Source organism: Motacilla alba, chromosome 1 (assembly GCF_015832195.1).
Source record: "Motacilla alba alba isolate MOTALB_02 chromosome 1, Motacilla_alba_V1.0_pri, whole genome shotgun sequence".
Classification (NCBI taxonomy): Eukaryota; Metazoa; Chordata; class Aves; order Passeriformes; family Motacillidae; genus Motacilla; species Motacilla alba.
The window spans coordinates 114,235,471-114,259,380 of NC_052016.1; the positions used below are offsets into that span (position 1 = coordinate 114,235,471).

The following is a 23,910-nucleotide window of genomic DNA, read 5'->3' on the forward strand; positions in this document are numbered from 1 at the left end:
TGAAGGGAAGCCGCCTCAAGTGTGCTGGAAAATAAACTGTAAATGCTTATTCAACACAGTGAGAAATTGTTAATGAGAAAGGGATCAAAGCACTTGACTCAAATTCTAGACAAAGTAGGTTACATGACTTGCTTCACAGACACACTCCCCAGTGAGTTTCTTGGAAACAAGTATGTCAGTACGGATAGAGTCTGAGCAGAGGTCTGTACATAGACTTGAAAGATACAAACCTAGAATTGACTGACTGGAAACTACTCACAGGGGAAGCTCAGCTGTGTCCCATCCAGCATATGAGATGGCAGGGCAGGAAAGAAAATTCCCCACAAGCTGATGGCTTGGCAGCCACCCAGGGTGGGACAAATCTCATGTGTAATGACCACGGCATGAAAGGTCTGCTTACTGCACGGGGCTTAAAGGGTTAATAATAAATACCCCATATATTCTCAGACAGCAACCACATGGTGGCCCAGCAGGGGCAGACGCAGCATGAGGTGTGTCTCCATGCTGCAGCTGGTGGTGCACATCCATCCCTGCTGTGCATTTGGAGCTCTCCCTGTCCCCATGGCCATGCCTGGCAGTCCTGGGGCCACCGCCCCAGTCATTATCTTGGCTCTATTTGCCTGCCTCTGGGCATGGCTTCTGAGGCACCTGTCCCAACCTGTTCCATGCCAGTGTACCCTGGAACACACAGCCTCCACACAACCAAGGGCTCCCCACTCATTACACAGTTTGCCGTGCCCCCACAGGGGCTGCATGGCTCACAGCCTGTGGCAAATTACCGAAAGAGGACTTTGATGGGCTCTGCAACCTGTGGTTCCTCCACGTCTGCACAGAGTGAGGCTGTTGGCTGTGGGGTTTCCCCTCCCAGAATGGGCTACCCAAATGCCAAAGGTTCAGGGATGCACATGGTGCTGACATGCCAGGCCACACAGGTCAGTGTAACTGGAGAAACATGCCTGTTTTGAAATCCACACAAAGACAAGCAGCACTCAATGAACACCAAGATCAAGCCTCAGGGATCACCACAGGAGGTCACCAGCAGTCAAACATAGATCCCTGACAGCTGGCCCTGGACTCCTGGCCTCCGGAGCAGCTGGTCCTCCCATCAGACATCTCTACCCCTACTGCCCCAGACCTCCTGTGACCCACAGCCTTTTCTCCAGAAGCTGGACCTTGATCTCTCACCCCACCCACTACACAGTCCTGCGTCAAGGTCCCTGGCAGTCACACATACAAGAGCACCCTCACACAGAGAATAATCAGCAGCAAAGTTTAAATGCAAGACAGAACAAACTGCAGTGAAAAGGTGCAAGGTCCAGCCTGCCAAGCATATTGACTATTGGCTTGCCTCAGCCATTAATATATTCCCTTTTCTCCATTTTGACATCCTTCTCTCTGCTCTTGCTTGCTGCCAAAACAAGCACTTGTGCCTAATTAACTTTTTTCTTGCTAATCTCAGATTCCCTACAATATTGTCCCTACAGAATTGCAAGGCAAGAAGTATTCTATTTGCCATCTGTATGGCAGTTGTCTTCTGTTAAGTGGGCAGTTTTCCTTATCTCTTCCACAACCAATCCTGTCTCAGGGGAGCATCCGCTGATAACAGGCTATTGAATGTCACTGCATGACTGATAGAACTCCAGCATCCCACTGGGAGATGCTCTGCCCTGAGGGAAGAGCCAAGCATTCCTACCTGGATATAGTCTTGAGGTTCTAGAACATGGTTTCTCCCCTGGATTTCCCGGACGAACAGCTGCCTCTTCCACTGGATCTTCAGAGGAAGAGTACACCCTTCTACAGGATCATTGTTCCAACAGAACCACACCTGCCCCTCCAGGAGGACTGCAGCCACCATTCCAATCGGACTGCTACCAACACTCTGACCAACAAGGTGTCATGTCGTATTCTAAATCTGTCAGTGTTGTTTTGGTTTACTGCATTGTTTATTTTATCCTTTTATTTTCTTCCCTAATAAAGAACTGTTATTCCTGCTCCCATATTTTTGCCTGAGAGCCCCTTAGTTTAAAATTCATAGCAATTTGGATTTTTCCATTTTCCATTTTTTGGATTTTTTCCCATTTCCATTTTTTTGGATTTTTACATTTTCCATTCCAGGGGAGGCTCCTGCCCTCCTTAGTAGACACCTGTCCTTCAAAACCAAGACAAATATTACTAAATTCAGAACTTCTGATATTACTATCCAGATCATCTCAGCCCCAACATGATACCAATAATACAACTACCAAGGCACCACTCGGCCTGCAAGGTCTCACCTCCCAAAAGGTTTCCAGTACTTCCCCCATGTACTGCTGAGGTCTGGCTACCTTTCTCATGACCCCGAACAATCTGTGAAGCCCAGCCACTCTTCATGGTGCCCTAAGACCTGTCACTTTCTCATCTTGTTGCTTCATAGGTCCAGTGATTGTTCACATCATGTCTTGAAATTTTTTACTGTTCAATAAGCTCAGCATTCTGAACCTGATTGTCTGAATGCATGCCTTAGCTCTATATACTTGGGTCTCATTATTTACAGAAAATGTCTGAAAAAATCAGAGAAAGTGCCCAAGAACTTAAAGTGCCTTTACTTTGTCCCATGAATTTCACTCCTGTTTGCCTGAAATGGATATTGATAAGAATCTGTGTTTCCTTGCTACTGCTGATGTTGGCAACACCATCTGCATCATGCCAAAAGTTTGCCTGAATATAATTTCTAATAATGGCCTTCAGAATTGTGAACAAGACACTAAAAAATACACCCCCCCCAAACACCAGAAAAAAACAGTTGTCTAAAAAATTGTGAGTTTTAACATTTATTTTGTTTTCTTCTGCCTCAATTTTGAGCTATCAAAACTGAACATTTACTACTGTTTATAGATATTCATGGGGAAGAAGAACCTAAAAAAATAAAAGAAAAAGCTGAAATTCTTATTCATCCGTCCAAACGGGTTTGATCACAGGTAAATTTATTCTCTGAATAAATTTATTCACACGGGGATGTTTTAGGAAAAAAAAAAGAACATAAAAAAGCATGGAAATATGCAGCAGTGAAGAAGAATGTTTTTCTAAGAACAAGGGGAAATAAAGTCCAAACACACTGCCTCGGCTCTTTTTCCACGCACATCAACTCTCAGTGGTCCTACTCCCCTCAAGAGTACTAGACAGGAATGAAATTCAGCAGCCCAAACTAGCTCCCCTCACACTTGCTACTGCTATTAATGTTAATTTTCTCATTCAGGCTGTATCATAATGCCAAGATGAAAGATTCAGACTGCCAAAGAATAACTAGCGGCAGTGAGAGGCTGCCTGGGGAGAAGACGCACTCGCACATCATCTTGTATAATTTTTTCCATCAGGACTGACTGAAGAACTAGAAAGAAGGTAAGGGGGTGGGAAGAAAAAGGAGCAAAGTAGCACAAATTATCCTTTGTTCGTGTCAATTTATTTTTTGTTTCAGAAAAAAAAAAAAACAGTAGCCCAAGTGGAAGATCTTAACAGTTAAAATGAAAATTATAGTAAGATTAATTCAAATAGCATAACACAGAATATACTGTGGAAGCTAATAGCTACATTATTGGATCATAAACATGGTTAGTCATAGAAAATCTTTTAAAATGCTGTATTTTAATTTCTAATACTCTATTCTTACGAGAAATATTAGGAGTATAAAGGCTTTGTTGTTCAGTAAATGCTTAAAACTCATAGAATAAAATAGAATAGTTCAGTTAGACAGGACCTAAAATGATCACCTGCTACTTTTAAAAACTTACAGGTCAATGACTACTAGTAATAAAAAGCTCCTTAAAATTGTATTATTTTATTTCTACTTTAGGCATTTGTATTCAGAGCCTCAGCACACATCAGACATACCTTGAAACACATTTTTTCATTAACACAGGTTGCACTGATACTCATAGCTTTAACTTTCTTACAGCTACACATAGCTCCTGCTCTGCTTTGCTGCCTGATTTGTGTGTTCACTGAAATACACAAGAAAATTCTATCAAAAAATTTTGAAAAGTGGCTGCTATTCAACACCCACTAAATTTAACTTATCAAACAACTACAGAAAAAAGAAAAGCAAAACCTAAAAAAGATGAGAAGAGAGATCAGTTCTGATACCAAGTCAGTTTTTTACTTCTCCATTGATAATACCAGTGAAATTTCCAATGACCAGTAACAATAACAGCATAACCCCCAGTACTTCCATTGGGAAATGCCTCCAGCAGTTAAGCACAAGGGAAGGAGAAAGAACAGATATTTTGCTGAAGCAGCACAACACTGAAAAAATAAGAGCTAGACTATGAGCCATCAATTCCTCACTTGCAGGACACCACCTTGAAAAACACTGAAAAACCACTTCCTGACAAACACCTGGACTGCTAAATTCCTACCTGCTTACACACATCATTTCAAAGCAGCCTGAAAGCATTAGCACACCCTCTGCAAACCACTACCCAGTAATTCCTTCCACTCTCATTTGGGGCTGGAATTTAATCAGGAGGGGAATGATTTTTATCTGATTTTTAACCTGCACCTTTGAACATCCAAAATTTTTTTTTTTTTTTGTGTTGGGCACAGCAGCAAAGAGTTTTTTTGTTTGTTTTACACAAAAGAGTGCGTGAAGACCAGTTCATGGAGTATTATTAGGAACCAGATGAGAGCAATGAAGGAGAGAAAGGGGAGGAAAATCCTCCTTGACACCCTGTGCACCTGGCTGACTGCACTGATTTATAAACACCACAAAGGATACACGAATGGATGTCTTGCCCTAGATGGTACAGCACATTTTTACTGGTCTTAAATTCAGCATTTCAATGTTACTTGCATTGCTTCATAATGGAAAATTGACACCTACTGTATATTGTGAATTACTGCAGTACCATCTTCAGTATAAGACTGGATCTATGCCTGGGCAATTTGATCTGACCCCACAGCTGTCTCTGCCTTCAGGAAGGGTTTGGACTGCTTATCTCTTAAGGCCTTCTCCCACATAAACTTTCAATAATGCTATTATCAATTTGGATTTGAAGACTAGGAAAGCAACAGAATGGCTCATACTGAAAAACTGAGTTCTGTAGGTTGATATTTGCATGTTAGATAACAGATATATATAATTACTAAACAGATATATAGAATTCTATGAAGACTATGGCAGTATATCAAATTCATGGCACATTTATTCAGTCTTGAAGTTGAGCATTTGCATATCTCAGTGCACATAAACACGGAAAAATGAACAATAACAAAAGGCTATCACATATGACATGATGATAATTGGTCATAGATGAAGAATAGAACCACTGAGTGAGGAAAGTTAATATAAAATTTTATTTAATAGGGAAATAAATTAAGATTTAAGCAAAAATACTGCCCTCAAATTAAAGGCGTGAATGCAAAATGTATTTTTCAAGAGGTCAGATAGACCTAAGTGTTCTCTAGTGATCTTGGGTTTCTTTTTGATCTATTGTTACATCTAATATCACCTAATCTCTACTGCATGTAACTATCTGTCCTTGTCATCACTACTTTCAGCTAAACCGGTCTGAGCCTTCTTTATTTGAGAGATTAACCAGTCCAAATCTCACTTAAGGAGCAAGCTAATTCATAAGAGACAAAGTGGATCCCACAGAAGTCTATTCCCTGACACATAATCCACCTCAAAACACATTAGAACACCATTCTTAAAATTTTCACATGTATAATAACACCAACAGAGGCGGGTTTTCAACATGAAGTTTAAATTGCCCATATGGAATAGTTTCAGTTTCTTAAAACAAGAAAATGTCTTGTCATCATGGAGTAAGAAATGGTGATAAATGGACAATTAAATGGTGTGGAGTCTTGGTCTTTCTGGGAAACTCAGAGAAGCATATCTGGTCAGCAACTCAAGCTACTGTCAGCATAGAAGCAGCAGCTAGTTCGTATTTCAAGCCTCAAAAACGGGATGATTTGCAGTAAAAGAGGAACCAGAAGACAAAGTGATCAGTTGTTGACTCACACAAATACTTCACATGATATTTAGGAAAAAGGTCAGCTTTTGACCAGATGAAGAAAAATATTTTTCTCATGGAGGATTTCCCTGAAGAAGAAGGTGGCATTTGAGCTCTTCAGATTTGCATTTTCAGGCAACAGTTGGCAGGTAACAGTACAAAAGTCTACACTTGATTTGAGAGTTTCAAGCTTAATTTGTCTATCAAAGAGTAGAAAACATTTACTTTGGAGCATAGATATGCAGCAGTTTCTGTGACTAAGCAATGCAAGGATCCTTAATTATAATTGTTCTCTTCTGTTTCACAGACCATAATTGTGGCAAATGTATCTGAAAAAACACCCTTTAAAAAAAATCCCCCAACTTTTTAAATACTGAACTACATTTGGAAGGGTAGGAAAGGTATTATCTTTTCTAGTGAGGGAAAAGTGTTAATTAAAGTAGTGAATTTTTCATGTAGAAAGTAATTTAATATTCTCAAAACTTTTGATTTATCTCAGAATTATTTTTTAATAAAAACTTTGCCAGCCTGATGCAACCTTTAACTAAGTTCTTCCAAGGCGGTCTAATCCATTGTTTCTCTGCTCCATCATTAATACTGCCTACATATTCTAAAACTCAAATTATGCTGTCCCACACACTCACACTTTCACTTTGAGCTATTCCCCAATTTCACCAATTCTTCTCCTATTTTTTATTGTTTTAATAAGGTAGGCATTACTCTGCTCCCAAGCCTTATGCAACCAAGCTAAAAAAACTTGCCAGAGATTAGTTTTTATCTCATCTTGGTCATACTAATCCTAAATATCCAATCTTTCAGACATTTATAGAGGCTGAAATGGATGAAAACTGAGCAACTAATGATTTTGGTTGTTCTTTAGAAGACTTTTGTTTATAGAGTGCAGCAGCATTCAAAATAATATCAAGTAGAGAATACTTTAGTTCCTGGTTTATAGAATAAGGGACTAAAATTACTTTTTTATATTGAATAATTCACTCAATTGAAATGCCCTAAATCTACAATTGTATAGCAATAAGTGTAAAAGCCACACCTACATATTTTAGAGGGAGTTAATGTGCCTTTCATTTATGCTGTGCAGTTTTTTGGGTTCTTTCGGGTGGGGTGAGTGTGGGATTTTTCCCTTTCTCTTTCTTCAATCCCTGCTAGACATGGCAAACTTGTTTCTTCCTCACCTTTTTACAAGTCTGTAATTTTGGTTTGTGAATCTCCAGGGCAAGACAGTAATACAGGGAATTGAAAGAGCATCTTACAACCTTCTTCAGCAGATCATACAAAATGTACTCAGCAGAAATGAATTGTTCTAAGAATTTATAGGGATTTCTTCTTTTTTCATCTTAAAACCAAACAGCCCTTTTTAAGTAGGTCTATAACATATCAGTATGCTTTTTCTCACTGAATTGATTCCTGTATTTTCACTTTTTTTGTGACCCATTATATATTATGGTAGTGAAAGCTGACAGGCCCTTATCTTTCTAAAAGGAGTCCTACATTTACATTGCTGCATCTAAATGACATTTCAGCATTTCACCTTAGTGTAAAATCCACTTTTGAGAGGCACAAACCCCAAAGAGTCTACACTACTGATTCTAGAGTACATATATTATAAACGTATATATATATATAATATATATATTTTTAAAGGCACTACTGAGTGAAGAGTGTGAAATTCCTCCCTCCAGCCTCAACAAAAAAACTGCCTACAGATTATTAATGTTTCTTAAAGTTTAAGGAAAAAAAAAAGTCTACACATCAAACATCAGGAGGAAAGACTGTCAGTTCCACCAGAAAGCACACAGCAAAATCCACTTGAAGTAAATTGAAATCTTAGGCACATTTTCCCTCGTGGAGCAGCAGCATCAATTTCAGCCATAACCACAGCCCCATCCTTTGGCACTGCGCCCCTCCCAGGTGCCCTGTTTCACTGGGGCTGTTATCAGGAGGACTCTGAACTCTACTCAGCCACCTCAGGGCAAGGTCCTGCTGCTTCACTCCAATCCCTGCCTGGGGCACTTGGAATTGTGAGCTTTACACCGGCAGAGATCGAGGCGTACTCTCCAATTCTAACTCAACACCACTTTTTAATACAGATGTTTCTTTAGCAAATGCATTCCCGAGCTCTTTAACTATTTAAATATAACAACTAACTTTAATTTAATGTACTGCTCTCTTGAACAGTCTTCAAATCCACCACTGCAACACAAGCTCAATTTATTGATTGTGTTCGTTTGTGAGATACAGGCTTAAATTAATTAGTAAGGATCACTTAAGATGCGAAACAAATATACTTAAGTGTTTTTTTTATTCAAAAGAATAGGCAACAAAAGCCTCTTTAAGCCTCCCCAGTGCTGTATTTGGGCAAAGAGACAGAAACTTACGAAAAAATTCCTTTGAAAGTCAGATTTGCATTCAATCTGCATTTTTCAAGGTTTAGGAAAAACGAGAGCTGCTGGCATAACACCACAGAATCACAGGATATTCTGAGTTGGAAGGGACCCACAAGGACCATCAAGTCCAGCCTAGAATGGCCCATACCCTGGTGAAGCTTGCAACACTGTCATTATTAGCACCATGCTCTCACCAACTGAGCTAATCTCAGGATCAATACATACTGGTCCTAATTAAAGCTCTGAATCAAGCTGTTCAATATTCCATGTTTCCATAATGGACAAATGTTAGGAAATTAAATTAGCATTACTGACAGATTCAAAGAATACTGCAAATTTCATACTAATTTTCCAAGGTATCTTTTTGGTCTTTACTGTTTTGAGAAAGTTTGCGATGCAAGTCAGTTCCTGCATGAAAGGATTAAATAAATGAAGAATTCTCGGTACTTGGAACCTTCTAAATCAAGCTATATTTATCTAGAGCCATACTTCAAATAAGACTAACAGCAGCTCTCTAATAACATTTCTCTATAGTTACGTCTTTGGGTAGCCAACAGCCCTTTCCTGCCATGAGAAAAATACATTAGTGGGTACAGCAGTTGACCAAACAAAACATTTTCTGTCATATGGCTATGGGAGTTTTCTTCAAATGGAAACTAAATACATTTTGCTGTAAACCAGAACTCCACTCTTACAGTGCATTTCACAGTTTTTCTTGGTTTTTTGTTTTTTTTTTTAACTCAAAAGAATATTTTTGAGTTTTATTCAAGGAATAATAGAGTCAAATTAAAAAAAAATCCACTTCATTCAAACAGGAAAAATGATCATTTGAGCCAGTCAGGCTATTTGATGAACCTTGTAGACAGAAGATTTTCATGAAACAGATGAAAGCAGGAGAGAAAATAATTCAAACACAACTATACTTTAGCACAAAAGCCATGATGTGGAACAGAACTAGAGTCCAATTTGCATAAGGAATGAAAAGGAACACTCATTCAAGGTAGAAAATAGGATTTGGTTGATAATATCAAAAGTTACATAGCTACATTGCAACTGCTACTAAATTTATAAAAATAAGACTCTCTTAACTAATGGCCAAAGTAACTCATGTTTTCATGAAAACTCAGTATCAGAGCAGTCTTAAAATTTTTTAAAGTCTTGGGCACACAGTTAAGAGCTTCTCCATTCCCAGGAAGATAAACTGCTAAACAACAAGCACAGGACTGCACAGTGCACAAATCCAAATAAACTGCTTTTCTTAATCACATCTTTCATTTTTAAGTGCTCAACACCTATTCTCCTCAGATAAAAAAGTTACCCCAAGCCCCTAACAGACAGCCATGTAAATACAAATATGCCATATTTTTAAGGAAAATACTCCATCCCGTTGGTTCAAAGAACCCTTTAAGTGGTTCTGGATCTTTAAAGTTTTGACCTTCAGTTCTGTAACCCAAAATTTTAGGACATAATTAATAATTATTGGAACAAGAACTGAATCGGAAGCTGAAAAAAAATGCAAACAATATCTATATTTTTCCAGTGTTTTTCCTCTACCTATGAATTATATGTATAAATAGTATTTTTTACAAATATACTCCCATTCTGCGGTGTAAACAAGCAAAAAGAACCACATTTTAGCTTTTCCCATATGTAAAAACTCTTTGACCTCAATGCTTATAGAAGTTATATAACAGCTGCTACACTTTGATTCAGTAAATAAAAATAATTTTAAAAACCCAAACACGCCCACCTTTGCCTCCAAAAAAATCCAACCAAAAAACCCCAAACCCAAACAGTACGCTTGTATAAATAGAAAGGAAGAGAAGTGAAAGAAATCTCAAGATTTCTGTTTAAATGTAACTCACACAAATAACATGAATGGGACATACAGCTTCTCCAAGTAAATAAATAGCCCCAAGTCTTGTGCCAGTCCAATGGCAGTGTCACAAATAATACTGCAAGTTAAACGAATGTCACTGCATTAACAACAGACTTAGAACTCTTAAGTTTGGCTGGAAAAGACAAGATGATAAGGAAATAAAAGGTACTTGTTCTGTCACAGACTGCTTTGGTATAGTGCCTTTTGGCATATCAGTGTACTAAAAATAAAACCAAAATGCTGGACTTTGGAGAATGGACATGTAAAGGTGCCAAGGCATCTCAACACTATAAATTAGTTTATTCATAAGGGAGTCCACTATGAATCAAAGAGAAACTCTGAAAGCCTAAGTAAAGTTTTACTCTAACAAGCTTTGAGACTTCCTGATTATTTATTACAAACTAATGACAGTTCTGCAAATGAGTAATGAAAATTAAACTTTGGTATTTTTTCAAAACAGCATTTCTATAAAATCATCTACTTATAGACTTTTCAAAACAGTTCTGAGAGTGCAGTCCATGATCTACCACTTTTAGACACTTTAATTTTTTAAGAATTTGAAGAAAATATGAATGCTTTTTGGAGATGAGATGTACTGATTACTTCTTTGTTTGACTTATGATCCCCTAAATTACTGTCTAATATGTTATTTAAATAACTTCTTTACCTAATGAATTGGGGATTCAAATGACTAAACCACACTTTTAGTTTGACAGCTCTTTTAGACCCCATCCCCTGGCCCCACTGCTCTTCCTATTGTTCCAGCATACTGGAAGTACAGTCATTATGCTTTTGTTGAAATTAATGTATCTAAAGACTTTCATTTACTGTAGCTAGCAAAATCTCCCAACAAAGGGATATAGCTGACAGAAGAAGAGACAATCAAAGCCTAGTTAACAATGCATCCAAAACCCATTCCTTGGCAACCCATTAGAAAAGCACACAGTGACAGCAAGCATGACACAATCTTGTAAGGTTTTGAATCATATATGAGAGGTAATGGTGAAATGCTTAACTCATATCCTGGAATTAAATACTTATCCCGTATTGAACACACATTAATCAAAATTATTTACATCAAAAGGAGTTAGTTAGTTCCTTGAAATATACAAACTAGAAGTGCAGCTGTACAGCACACCATCTTCCCACTCCTTTCCTCGTTCTGGGGATTTAACTTGGAAATGTCATCTGTAGGATGCCCAAAGAACCCACAAGCCTTCCCTTTACTGTGGGACCTGGAAGACCAGTTCCTATGGGCTGTATGTACATATTATGAGGCTGGGTCCTCCTGTACTCCTGTGCTCATTTACCACCTGCCTGCATGCATGTTTCTACCTCCTCCCCATCTCCAAAGCCTTTTGTCGTTTTATAACAGTACCAGGTACTTCCAAGATTAATGACTTGCTAGGGCCAATGGCCTACAGCAGTATCACAGGTTATCAGCATCTTCCAGCTGCTCTTTAATCTCCAGACAATCCCTAGCACCTTCATCATTATTAGTTAATTAGCATTAATGAAAGCTATGCATACGCGGTGAGAGGCTAATATACCCCCAAGCTTATATGTCAGTAATCCTTACTTAAAAAAAAAGGTATCCTCTGTGAATAATATCTGCATTGTTGAATGAAAGAATATTTCCCTACCTACCCAGAGGCATAAGCATCGGTTAAGAGACTAATGATTTGTAAAACTTCATGAAAGATAAGAACACTGCAGACTTCAGACATTAGAAAGAATTCAGTCTCCACCCCCTCATCTTCATAATTTTTCTTTACCTGTTCTTGACCCATGCCCTTCCTCTCTACTTAACATTCTCAACCTCGTTGGTCTTCAGCTACTACCTTATCCACCAATATTGCCTTTAAAGCCATGTTCTTTGCTTTAAAACAAGATGACACAACCTTGAAAGCTCCAGAAATATCTGCTGCACAAAACTGCTTGTGAGATGTGACAGTTGTCTCCATATGTTACCTATAATATTCACACTCTACTGGTCTATAGGGCAATTGCCAGGATTTATATAGATAGGTCTGGTCTTCTCTCTTCTACTTACTCATCTACTGACTGAAACATACTTTGAATTTTCTGTGTCCAAGCATTTTGGTCCTGAGGTTTTGTCAGACCCCCAGCCTGCTGAGCTTTTCAAAAGTAGCAAGCATTGGGAAGCAAAATTGCATGAATAATTTGATCTAAATACTTCAAGGAAAAAAAAAAGTAGAAATAAATATTTAACTAATATCTATATTGCAAAGGCAATGTAGTAAATCATGCCAACCACATATTTATTCCATATTCACAAAATCAACATTTTCAAATCCATTACTTAGCACATTCCTCCTGATTAAAACTCTTTCAAAAAATTGCAATTCTTACTTGTTTGTTTTCTTTTCCTAAAGGGCATTAATAGTCACACTGATATATTTATTTGCTACAAAGAAATTGCTCAAACTTCTTCTAAGAAGCCTGTGACTTTTACCCTAGGTTCTGTAGGCCTGAAACTCCTGCCATGCCAATATAACTACAACAAAAAGTCTAAATTTTTGCCAAAACAGAGAAAGGGACCACTTCATTAAATCAGCATAAACAAGATTGAAATTGCTCCAAACTACACTTTAGATCATGGATATTTCTAGAGGCCAGGTCCAAAATGACTCCTTGACTAAACTCTCAGTGGTTCCACTGCTAATGTTATTTTTGTTTATGAGCTGGGGATCAGGCTCTCCTTTGAGAGTCATCCTCCACACCAAGGTTAACACACAGAGCAGTGGTACTCTGCAAACTTTAAATGATTCATGCCCTGCTGCAATCTCACTCCAGCACTAAATGATAATTCCAGTTTCTGTGAAGAAAGTTTATCATACTGAAATAGAAAATACTGTAGAAAATACTATTACGATCATTGGTCAACATATCTTATTTGCTGAAAACTTTTCACTAACATCACACAAGAATTAAATCAATTCTTGCCGATCCAAATGGACGTGCAAGAATTAAGGTTACCAGAGACTTGCTTAGGATAGGAATTACACCAAGTATCTCACATGTTTCAGTATTTCAGATTAATGCATGAAATCCTTGCAGAAACCATGCCCCAATCCTCAAGTTCTAGAAATGGAGTAATTTATGAAGTAATCAAATCTCTCAGTTTACATAAAATTAAAAGTCTTCTGGCTCCTTTAGTTGACAATTCCAACAACGCTCCTTTATCCATTCAAAACACAGCAAACACATTGCCAGTTTATTACAGTACCGACTGCCAGCAGGAGTCAGACAAATATTGTTGCTCAAGCTACACTGGAGGACTCAATTTAGAAATCATCACTAGATGTCCACCTGCCTTCTGTACAGTCACCTCATCTCACTCAAATGGCTAATGCCTTGAAGTCTAGTTTCAAATTGCATTGTCTTGCCTGTGTCCTGAAGTTAAATATGCTTTACGATTTGGGTTTAGGCTTTCTGTGGGGGTATTGCTGCTGTTTTTTTTAAAGTCTACAGTCACACAATTCTTACAGACAGGAACACTGGAAGAAAACACTACTGATTAAAGAGCTTTGGATAAGGGAAGAATGTTCTTCTTTGGTCCTACTTTCCCCGTTCTCACTTTCACCAATGCCACAGAGACACATGTCTGTTGCATGCAGCTTTTTAAGGGTGCTGTTCAGTAACTTCACTGTAATAGAAATACTTGTTCATGGAAAGATTTAATCTGTTGGAAAGTTCCTAATTTCTCTGACCTTATACATTTATACTTGGGTATACATACACAAGTAGAGGAGTCATAGACAAATGCACATATTTAAAGTTAAGAATACGCACTAAGAAATAGCCTTTCATGGGTACTTCTTACCACAGTAAATTAGGTTTTAAAGAGTGAAAGTATCACATCAGTTGTGGCAAGGGAACTGGGACTGTTAGTAAAGGAGCTGAGACTATGACTTGGCTTTTATCCCAATGCAAAACATAGGGAAGGTTTGATAGGCTAACTTGTTTATCTCTACATACTGTAGGACCATGTGGGCCTACACAGATAAGTGCTTGCACTAGAGACAGCTATCAAAGCCAAGAGCAGTGGAAGAAAGTGCTCTGTAAGATAAATACATCAGGGATGCTGCATGTTCTGGACTGGGGCTGTGTACTATCAGCCACATGAAAGCATAGAAGCTGTCCTACTCTCTCTAACAGTCTGAGTGAGAATTTGTCAATAGGAAAGATGGCATTTTTTTCCCCTTAAATTCAACTTAAAGGAGTTTCTCTTTATCACCTCATTCTTTTCTCCGGCTGTCTGTCACACGTTCCATGCTTTCAACATCTATTCTTCCACTGGGTATTAAAAAAATGGCATTTTAAAAATAATTCCTGACTCTATCTCTAAGACTAAAACACATAGATGTGAAATAATTGTAGAAAACATCACACTAACACATTTAAGCAAAAAACCCAAACTGAAACTAAAGCACAGATCCAGCCTGTTGATTATCTAATCATCTTTGAGAGGAGGCAGGTAACATTAAGAGCTTCTACAGAGTAAATATAAAGCAGGACATGTATTAATCATGGTCAAGCCATCTTTAAGAGGTTTTGCTGTAAACACAGTCTCAAAAGCTGGCAGGAGTACCAGGTTTTGTCCACATTGCCCCTCCTCCCTACACCATTCCTCCCAAGCCTTTCCCCCTGTCAAAATAACAAAATAATTATGCTAGTTGCATAACTTTGATCATTCCTCTTCACAAACAGCATTTATGACTGTGGTTTAAGAAACTTCTAAAGAGACCTATCTGAGATATTTTTCTTTGTCTGGGAAAGGGAAATTTGTTTTCCTTCATCTTGAACAGAACCATAGAATAAGTTAGGTTCGAAAAGAACCTTAAGATTATTGAGTCTAACAGTTAAGATAATATGATTAAGTTATAAGCACTTTAGTGATTATTTAAATATAATAAAGGTCTATAGGAAAACAACAAGTTAAGTTAGAAAGCATTCTGCTCAATTGTAAATCTTTAAAGAATGTGGAAATCTCACAGCAAATTTCTCTGTGCATTTCAAGCATGGGGTTAAAGACTATAACAATTTATTACAAGGAAAATATTTGTGTGAAAAAGGAAAAATGCATTTTCTCTTCCATACACAGTCTTGAGATTAAAAAAATTCCTAATAAAAAACTGATTTGTCACTGTACTACTTCACACATTCACACAACATGAATGAACATGCTAACAAATTTATAACAGTTCATTGCAAGAGGAACCCGCTTGCAAATATAGTTGGCATTATTAGAAGAGCACACAATTTGAAAAAAAAAAAAAACGTGGCTGAGATGGCAAAGCTGAGTATGCTGATTTAGGAAAGTGATAGAAGACACTCTGCCAGAATTTATTTCAGTCATCTTCTGCATATGCATTGTAACAAAAATCCTTTTCTATATGTAGGGGTGGGGTTTTGGAACTTAAAACCTTTGTTTTAATGGGTAAGAAAAGGAGGGAAGTTCTCATTGGGAGAGCCTACAGATTATTTCCTTTCACCTTCACAGTAGAAGATGGCCTTTTTTAGTAACACGTTCCTTTCATATCTTGTACATGCCAAGGTGCCCTTTATGTCCAAAGGAGACAGTAATGTACTGATTCAAAACAAAGAACTGAAAGACAGTGGAATTCAGGTCAGGAATCTCTCCTTTCTTGTTTGAAATGCCAGTCAGAGCATCCAGTAATGAAAGGTCAGTTGGTAAGGTCAAATCCACTGCATGTAAGTACAGCTGTGGAGTTTGGGACTGCTGCCAGTCAGATCCTGATGAAATCAAGTCAAGCACTGTGGAAACACTTGCACAGTGTCACATAAGATCTCTTTGGAATAGATTTCTTCCGAACAGCACTCAATTATTTTTGTCTTGTCCTTTCCCCTTCTGAAACCCCTCACTTAAACATGAAAAGTTCCACCCATTTTATTATATTTTCATGAAAGTCTCTTGGAAACAAATTTTCTGTGATTACTGTGACAGACACGAAAAATCACAGAACATTTAGATGGAGAAAGACCTTTAAGATCATGGTGTCAAACCATGAACACTGTACTGGATGGCCAGTGGACTTTAGAACTAATCTCTCCATGAAGTGCATTTCATCCCAGATATTGCAGAAGCATTGTTCTACCCGTCAATTTGAACAAATAATCCCACATGTCAGATAATCCCACTGGGTTTCTATTAGCAGTATAGGGAGTCATACATTGTCCAACACCTTCTCATGGCAAAGTAGCAGCAAGGACAAGGAGTTTTTCTTTCTAATTCAGATGACAGAAAGGCAGGGACTTGAGCACTTGAAGAGGGACAGATTTTTCTGTTTATTCTTTCAAGTAAACCCTAGTTTCTTTCTGTTACCTAATCTGTCCTTTCAAATCTCAGTCTCAGCTTTCTACTCTCTCAAGTCTCAGCATCAAACAGATCTAGTACTTCCAACTGGCTCTGAGACATCACTTCCAATCCTTGCCTGATTTCTAATCTCAACACCCTGCCTATCACTGTACAAGACACAATCCAGCATTAAAATTTAATCCCTTTGCTGGTCAGACTTTCACTTTGTCTTGCCACCAAGTTCTAAGATCATTTTTCCACTCATGTTAGGTTCCAATTCATTCCCTAAAAGTATTGAAGCTGATTGTTTGTTTGTTTGGTATTGTCATCTTCAGCTCACAGGCACCATACTGCACATGAGACATGGCAGAAGCACAGAACTGGACCCAGCATATTCTGAAGCAAATTCAAAGTCTAATTATTAAGGAAAATCCTGTGTGGCCTTGAACTGGAATAAGCTCATTTGGTTTGAAACTTCAGGGCATGTACATGCAAAATTCAACTAAGCCTTTACTAAGAGCATGTAAAATGTGATTTTCAAGAGCTCATGGCTTGGACAAGCTGGGGTGTTTCACAAACTCATGTAAAAATACACTAGCAGAAATCATGCTTTTTAGCAGACCTGTGTCTTGTGCTCTCCATATTGGTGATAGCAATTTCCAAATGTTTCATTATTTTGATTTGTTTCATAATTTTCCAAATGTTTCATTTATTTGTGTCCTCTCTTCATTCCCTCATTAGAAAACAAGCAAACATCTTATCTCACCTTGAGAATACGTGGAAGCAAATAAATTGATGATCTCAATAGTACTCAGGCTCAGTAAGAACTTCAAAGTAGAAAGGTCAGTCCAAAAGTTATCCTACACCTAAAGTCAGGTTTGCAAAGAAGATATTGTAAACAAAATTTATGAGAAAACCTACCTAAAAATGAGTTTACTTTACCTCTTATTACTGGTAGTACTCTATATTTGCATGTGTGGGTTACTTTAGCATAAAGATAGATCTGATTGTGAAAAAAAGAGTGACTCTGCTTCAGCTCCCTTTCTTTACCTAATTTTAAACTCTGCTATACACCATAATATTTAGTCCATTATCATATCCTGATTTACATAGACCTGGCGTTCTGAGGGTTTTTTATGATCTGTTAAGAAAATGCCCCTTTTTTTTCTTCTATTACTCATTCCCAGTCTTCACTTGCATACACCTGACCAGAATATACAACAGCAACACAGGCAGGGTTATAAATGGAACTATCCCTTCTGGCTAAGGCAAATCTTGGAAGAATAATAACATGTACAATGAATTCAAATATTTCCAAAAGACCCTTAGCTCTTTTATTCTGGATAGAGTGACAATTTATGCAACCTACCACCTGATGAGGCACATAAAAGAGAAGGAGCTTAGAACTTCATTGCTGTCAATCAGCATCTTAAACAAATCATGTGCCCCAGCACGAGTTTTTCATTTAGAACAAGGAAAGGAAGTTTTGTGTGATTATTTTTTTTCCCATTTCTTCCTTGTAGATATGTGGAGTTTTTTATTATTCATGCCAGTATGCTATCAGTGCCTTTGCTGACTCCAAAAACATCTGTCTCACTATTCACAATTCCTGGAGTGCAATATCAATCCATGCTGATAATCAGAGGACCCTCAATTAAGCACCTACAAGGCAGTGAGTGGTAAACAAGAAAATGTACAAAAAGACAACAGATTAATTCTTCTCTATCCCAATTCACAGAAGCCATTAGAATTCTTTTTGCTTTAGATTTGAAATTCAAATTCCTGTGAATGCCCATTAAATGTTCATAGCAATATAAAACCTGAAAAAATCAGTGTAAAAAAATTTGTACTGAAGACAGAAAACACAAGGAGTTGAATGAGAAATATACATCCTAGGTCATATGCCACTGTGATCTCTGATAAAATGATACTTTTCCCTAAAAACACCACTATTCTCAGAATACTTTACTATGACTTGGGAAAAAAACTGTCACAAAGTAATTTCATTAGAGCTCATTGAAGCCAGCCCTTGGTCACTTAGGAGAGCTGCCCTACCTTTAAATTTTATGTGAATTTTACAACAGTAGCTTAAGTGCAAATCTGTTACCTTAGAAGAGGAGAGAGAATGTAAGCAGACTTCTGGATTCTATCACTTTGATATACAACAATACATTTTGATGTATAACACAACAGCAAGTAACAGGACTGATCATATAACTGCCAAATAATGCCAAACTAATAAATGAAACAGTAGAATGGTGAGACATATGCAGAGTCAATAGAGAAGCAGAGAAAGCTGACAAAGCACTTGGTGTTAGTGACGAACAAGAAAGGCAATTGGTAAAGAAGTAGGAATGTAATGGACAGAAAGCATTTGGGAATTTTAATTTTCCTGAACAATGCAATCTGTTTATCACTGTAGCAATGCTAATAGGGTGCTGAGGGAGAAGACACCCAAACAAACCACAAAACTGGAAGAGGGAAGTGTACCATACCCCAAGCTGAAATCTCATATGGTGTTGATGTATTTTATCACAGTCTTCCATCAGTCTTGGCAATAAATATGAACCAAATTGTAACTTTCCTTGTTTGACTCTATCTTCAGATGAATTTATTTCCATAAAAATTGAGGAATTCAGAGTAATAGACAATTATCTAGTGTGAAATCCTCAAATAGCTATGAAAACAAGAAGGTGTTTGTTTTTTTCCATCGTTGCTCCCTCAGCTTTCTCCGAGAACACTGTTAGTGTGACTCAGTGGTGCAGTTGTGTGAAACCATATGCTCAGAAGACCAAGGGCTGCTTTAAGCCTGTCAACAGCCAGACACATCACTGCTGGCATCTGCACCAGTTGTCAAACCAATGAGTATGGATGTCAGTGATCATTAGGCTTATTTTCAGTCATCCAGTTATAGTGACATGACCTGTAATTCTTTTCTGCTTCTGTGGGATGCAAGGACCAATAGTCTGACTCACCTAATTTGAGAAATAGTAGAACGTGGATAATATCCTCAGTTGCTATGGCAGCATTCCAGGCAGCATGCGATCCCAGGGCCACACAGCCTGATAATAGGACAGTCCAAGCTCTACAAGTCAGTGAAGATGCTCTTTTCTACTTTCTATAGATATTTCTAAGCAGGAAGAGAGGAGAAGCTGCAGGACCCGAGTACTAACCACCCTTCATAAAATGTGCTTTCTTCTAGGATGGTTTCTCATATATGCAAGAAAAAAAGTTAGTATGGCACAGGCAGCTGGAGAACCCAGGAGCAGTCCCCAGTGCTTGTGTTGATAAGGAGTACTGCTGTGATCATTCTGGAATAGAGTAAGAGAAATATTTTCTTGATGTATTTTCTATTACATGGTTGCTATCAAAAACTCCAGTCAGAGTAATGCACTAACAAGTATCACTTTCCAATAATAATATCAGATGCAATCTAAGCTGTAAATCTGGTACTCTATCTTCTGCAAACAGTGTCCAAAACTTAGCAGGGACTCTTTGCAATATTGAGTGGGAGCATTTCTCCTTCTCCATGAACACCATATGTTGTATTTGAACCTTTCCTTTCAATGTAACTGCACTAATTTTGTGAGAATTCACTGGTTCCTAAAAGAAACCAAAAGGCGTTTGTTTATTCATGTAGCAATTTCTATCCTAGCTCTTCCTAGAAGTTTCTAATGCATAAATACAAATTACTACAATTATTTACCTAAATAAATAGTAATGTTAAATTTTTAATACCAACATAAATTATTACATGTACTTATATAACAGTATATACATTCAGAGTTCCTTATTAAAAAAAAAAAAAAAAAAGCTTAAATGTCTGTTTGAAGAGTCCTTTCCTAATGATAGCACTACAAGTGATACCAGTTACTCAGGGCAGATAAAGTTCCCAACCTACTTTACAAAGGAATGGACCTTTTGAACAAGCATTTATTTCCACTGTGGTCATCAGGCCACTGCTTAACAGTTTGTGGCACTGTAATCTGCAGCATGACCATTCATCTAATTACTGCTGAAACTGTGACATCAATCTACTCATAAAGGGCAAGTTAAGGGTCAATCACCAGCAGTGGAATGCACTTGGTATGGATAATGTGTTGCAGACCTGGTTTCATTTGCTCTTAACTGATTTCAACAGTCTGCACAATTTGACTTCACTTCTGAGTGGATAAAAGCACAGAACCCAAAACTGGGTCAGATCACACCTGCGCAGTACCTGTGATGAATATCTGCATCATTGCTAAAGGCATGAGAGAGTCTCTGACCTGTCTGTCATATCCCAGCCATGTGGGCTCCCAGACTGACACATCACCACGACACACAACTCCACGGACAGATCACTCTGGCCCAGGACCTCCCTCTATACTTCACTTTCCTGACCTTTCTGATCTTCCCTAGGTATCAAAACGCCACTTGCATGATAATTGTGGTGTACAGTTTAAATCTGTGGAGATTGTCCTCCTGCAATTCTGTCTGTTCCTGTCTCTTGTGGAGACACCATTCACTAGGCAGCTTCTGAAACATGAACCTGAAGGCATGCAATACACTTTTGCTTGGAAGGTACAGGTCCTTAGGAAAACAGTGAAAACCATAGGTTTTTTGGAGGGGAAGGGGGACATCTTTATGAAAAGGTAGTCCTAGAAAAGTCAATTTCCACTCTCTTGTTATAAACCACAATTTTAACTTAGTGCTTGCCATGCAGAAGGTACACAATTGTAAAAATGAGCCACAAATATCTTTACCTTGTAGTTATGATATTTTGTGAAAATCCCTTGGCGAGGATTTTCTTCTCCTGAGAAGCTGAAGGGCCTCAGCTTCAAGTGTGAACAATTTGTGATCTGCTGCTGTGGGATGCAGCAGGTGCTTCCTCCATTGCTCAGTGTGGGATGTTTCTGCTTGGTGGCCAATCCAGGGGGCAGCAGCTCTGGGACTCTCTGGAGTCACAGAACTTTGTTATTCATTCCTTTCTATTCCTGCCTCGCCTTCTGATGAATCTTTCTCTCTGCTCTTTGTAGTATAGTTATAGTGTGGTCTTTTTAATGTAATATATATCATAATATAATAAACCAGCCTTCTGAAATGGAGTCAAGATCTCTCCTTCTCTTCACCAAGTCCTGACTGCCCTGAAGACCACCGCATCAAATGGTGACCCCAGACGTGGCATCATTTACCTGCTCCTCAACCCATATTTATATTGCTCACTCCTTAGGTCTCAGATGGGAATGTGGTAAAGAATGACTGAACGCCTCAGCACATGCCACTTTTTACTTCTCTCCTGCACATGGAAAAGGCCAACAGACCTTTCTGAGCTGTTCAGTGTGCTTCCCTTCTTTGAAAGTTATAACCCACACTAACTTTCACAAATGAAACACGGTTTATACAATCCAGTGACATGCATAATTAACAGCTGTATTCCCCAAACCATGTTACAAGGAACTTTTTAATTTCTCTACGAAGAACATTATGGAGTTATTTTGCCAACAAAAGGGTTGTGGAGAAAACATGCCCCACACAGAAGTCAGCTATGTAAACTACATTTGTTAAAGTGTAGTTTTCAACATTCATTTGGTATCCAGTAAGCAATGTCACTTAAAATGCTTTCAAAATCACTAATTATTTTTCTGGAATATGTATTTGTGATCATAAGATTTTGCTTAATCTTAAGTGACATTAATCTTCCCTTAAAGACTTAACACAAACTAGAATTGAAAATCTAAACTTTTGATTAAACATTTTTGCTATGGTTATATGGTAATAAGATTGAGTTCAATAAGATATTAGCCTAATTTAATTCTTTCAATTAGTTTCAAATGATAGAGGCTAGGGGCACATCTGAGTGCTGTACCTATACAATCATAAATCAAGTGAATTGGTATTTAAGATTCACATGTTCCATTTTTTTCAAATTCTGCATCTCCACAGGCAATTTTAGAGACATAATTACCTTTTATTACTTGCACTAACAAATTAAAACTTCAGCAAAATTACTCAGTTATCTTCTCCAGTTGCGTACCAAATCAAACAATTGTTTTTATTTTGTGATTACATATTGAGTCCAAGTTATTTCTATTATTCTTCTTCCCCCTCTACTTCTAAGTATTTTTTGGCAATTGCAAAGCTGCCCAATTGTAAAATGAATAGCACATTGTAATAAATAATGTCAATCTATAGACCTTTCAAGTTTTTTTATAAAGTACAACATATTTTTACTTCTTGAATGAGAAAATAAACAGCTTTACAATTTATTAGCAAAAGGCAGGGAAGGGAAAACCAACTTCATTTTCAGAAAAAAATAACTATATAGGTGGATTTATATTTGTGCTTTAGCTTTAAATATTAACACAGGCTTCCCTTGTCCTCCTCTGCTTTCTCAGTCTGAACCTCTGCCTTACCATGCTGAGTTACCAGCTATGTCATTTCTGCTTAAAGGCTGAGCTTTGGTCAAGAGCACAGAAGAGAGGAGCAGACAAGCAGGAGCTATAATGAAGAAAAATAGGCTATGTTGAATAAACAAAAAGTAAGCAAATTAAATGGTTACAATTTATTGCATTCGTAAGCAGTGTTCACAGCAACCAGGCTTTATATTTTTACAAGCCAAGATACTTTATTGACCATTCAGTAATTCCATAATTAGCTGTTTCATTTTAAATTATATTTCAGACTTAGTTCTGTTTTCTTATTAAATTTATAAACAAAACCCTTTGTTTATAACAAAACTTCTTCTAAACACATCACTGGAGACAAAACAAAATATAAACTTACTACTTGATGTTGCACGATAGAGTTAGCAGATCTAAAATATTAGGTTTTTCCTTTGGATTGATTGGCTAGGCTTTATTTAAAGGATTGTCTTGCAACAGAAAACTAAGGGAGTGCTGAGTTATCAGCTACCTTACATCCTCCTTTAATTCAGATAACTAACATATGGCTGAGAGGTGCAAATTGTTAGGAAAACTCCTGTATTCTTGTATGAAATCATTATCTAGTGAACAACTGATGAAGGCCAGGATTCTGTAAAACCCGAAGAAATGTAAAACAAAGAGGTGAAAATGAGACAAAACCAAATTGAAGCATTGGGCGTTTCCATGATGAGAATGAGGATTGCTGTGTGATGTGTGCCCCTTACTGTGTGGTTTGCAGCTCAGGAACTCTGAGTGCTTGGAAGCACATACCTTAACAGGGTGTTTGACTCATTTTGTCTTCATCTGTATTTTAAGGCATAGTATCTTAACTGAGGGAGCAATTTCTAAAGAAATATCATTGATGATTTTATAGATGCACTCTCAATTT

At 37.7% G+C, this 23,910-nt stretch overlaps 1 protein-coding gene across 11 annotated transcripts in view; it reads right to left on the reverse strand.

Moving 5' to 3' along the window:
• DMD (dystrophin) overlaps positions 1-23,910 on the reverse strand; it is a 1,161,005-nt gene that overhangs the window by 442,566 nt on the left and 694,529 nt on the right. The window lies entirely within an intron of this gene.